We start from the raw sequence: 2,834 nt of genomic DNA, 5'->3' as shown, positions 1-2,834 counted from the left end.
CAGGGTTGCAACAACCTGGGATGAATAAGAAGGAGATTGATGTTGGCAGATGATGGTTTCAAGGGTTCCCTGGGTCTGTGTTGAGCTCAGAACCAGATTCGGGTCCGTTACTCTGCTGATGTAAATTGCAGGACAGGCTACACATGTTCTTTGTCCGAGCAATTACAACGTATTTACAGACTAGATCAAAGATGCTAATCAGAGAGCAAATCCAGATCATTGCGTTGCAGTCTGAACATGCTCTCAGCATGTGTTCACCTCTGCTCACATTCCATATTTACACAAAAACTGACTGGGGACGGAGGAAATCGAATCAATATGGCGGGAAATAAAACAGAACTCCCAATCAGAAACTGCTGTAAGCTGTCAGGATGAGGTACACAGCAGAGTCCCAAACTCAATCTAAGAAACGCGCCGTAAATCACGAAATCTGATCCAGATTTACCCCAGCATAGCTGTTTTTCACACATCTGGGGAAATCAAAGCTCCCTTGTCAGCGTGTCTAAACAATGGTGGCCTTCATTTCTTCTCCACTAGGCAGGATGGTACCAGTAGGCCAAAAAGTGTGTGTGTGTGTGTGTGTGTGTGTGTGTGTGTGTGTGTGTGTGTGTGTGTGTGTGTGTGTGTGTGTGTGTGTGTGTGTGTGTGTGTGTGTGTGTGTGTGTGTGTGTGTGTGTGTGTGTGTGTGTGTGTGTGTGTGTGTGTGTGTGTGTGTGTGTGTGTGTGTGTTGGGGTGGGGGGGAGGGGAAGTGTTTTGTTTGGGCTGATTGTCTGCTTTCAGGATCAGTGGGGGTCACTAACAGTAGTTCTGTATCTTGCCATGACTCAGCTTTTGCGTCCGGTTGGAGCTCATGTTGCACCTTGAACTTGTTTTCGAGTGATGTCACTCAGGTAATTTCCTCAGATTTTCCACCATTCGCTCTCGAGACACGGAACACTTACTGTAAAAAAAGAAGAAGAAAGAAACGTTTTTCCACACGCTATGTAACACTCATATCATGACAGGTGAACAGATTGTGATGTCTAAAATTGGCAAACGTTCCCCCTATAATGGAGTGTTTTTGGGAGTTCCCTGCAGATCCCTCCCTCTGCTGAGAACTATTTTGGTGAGTCACTCACAAGCAACAAACACGACCCCGATCGGTGTCAAGGAAACAGACAAGTCTGATCACGGACACGGATGCATCAACACTTGGTTTATCATTACAGACCAGCGCCGGTGGGCTTTAATGTCAGTAGATGCTTTATGGGTGGATGAGACAGAGGGTGTGATGGATACAGTGTAATTAAGAGTAGGAAATCTCTATATCGTTATATTTATAACTCTATACAGCACGGAAATCTTTAATCCCAACTATCAGTTTGTCAGCTCTTGGGATGCCATGTATCACATCACGGGCCCCCGAGGCGGAGATGAAGCTAATTTTCTGGCAGGTTTAGGAGAGATTTCCGTCATGTACAGCTTAATGAATTGTGACCTTCCTTCCCACTCTGAAAAGAACACAAGAGTTTATCATGTTCAGACATTTTACGAAGGCGTCTGTTGGTTTCCTTCCACGCCCCTTTAGCCTGATGGCAGCTATGTGGGAACGCGGTTCATCAGCTCTGAAGACAGAGCGTGGGTCTGCAAAAATATGGAAGGAGGTTGAGATTTACGGTATTTGGCAGCAAACAACGTTCTCATTAAAAGAAAATAGTTCGACGGAGCACAGTATATCAACAAGGGCCTTTAAACCCATTGTCCCCCAAAGAGAGGCATCCACTCCTAAACTGTTAAAAAATAAATAAATGAAAAGGTTGGCTTTGTTTTAGCATGAACATCATGTTACTTTAGACAGCTTCCTTGGGAATATCATGGGTAATACTTTTAATCCTGTACAAAGCAATGGCTTTAAAGTTATTATGGTGTTACACAACAGGAAAATCATGGGAAAATGGAGGAGGATTCTTGCTCCAGTGGCTTGCCAAAGTTGTGGGTTTAGAAGTATGAAAAGGCTGCCGTTTTCGGTAAATACCGCATTTCGGTAAATAACCAAAGTCCGTAAAATGTATGAGATAATTTTTTTCTTGTCTTAATTTGTTTTTCCTTGTTTTTCAGGTGGCTGTGGACAGGACCTTGTGGATCTGTAGTTCTATTATTTACATCTGTAGTCCTGTTATCTACATCCTACACACTCCCAATGAGCTGAATGAACCATCTGGCAGACTTGCTATACTGTACAATGTACTTGCCATAACACAGGCATCAAATCCATCACTGCAATACCAAAACAAACAGACTGGCAGCTTGACTTGAGGAGTGGTTGAATGAGGAATAATGACTAGGGGGCCTCTCTTCCAATAGGCTGACATTTGGGCAATATCTCAGCATCTTATCAAGTCAAACATCTAACAAATCTGGGAAGGACATAAGGTGTTGACTGAAGGAGTTTCTGGCCTTAATTTACATTAAAATGGACAGGAAACCATCTAGCCAAGACATAAAGGCGTAGACTAAAAAATAATAAAGCAAATCTAATTGGAGCCCTGAGTACAAAACAAGTCTCAGAAATGACCTTTTCAGAGTGAAATGTTATTCGTCGCGTCGGCCTTCGCAGCAGGAAGCCACCAAACACAAGCTCCCTCCTTCAGCCTGTAGAGTTATGGCCTCCCAAGATAAAGAACAGATCTCCTCCGATAGAAAAATGATGTGCAAGGGAGAGAGATTGTGATGCAGACAACAGACATGTTTTGAGGACAGAAATAGAAGGAAGAGCAAACGTCTGGGCTGGAAAGAAAGAAAGAAAGAGAGTGAGACACAAGAGTGGGAAGAACTGGACGATTCTTCAGCCTCC

This window comes from Nannobrachium achirus (genome assembly GCF_963921795.1).
Source record: "Nannobrachium achirus genome assembly, chromosome: 17".
In the NCBI taxonomy this organism is placed as follows: domain Eukaryota; kingdom Metazoa; phylum Chordata; class Actinopteri; order Myctophiformes; family Myctophidae; genus Nannobrachium; species Nannobrachium achirus.
The sequence above is the reverse complement of the archived record's forward strand: the minus strand, read 5'-3'. Positions refer to the sequence as shown.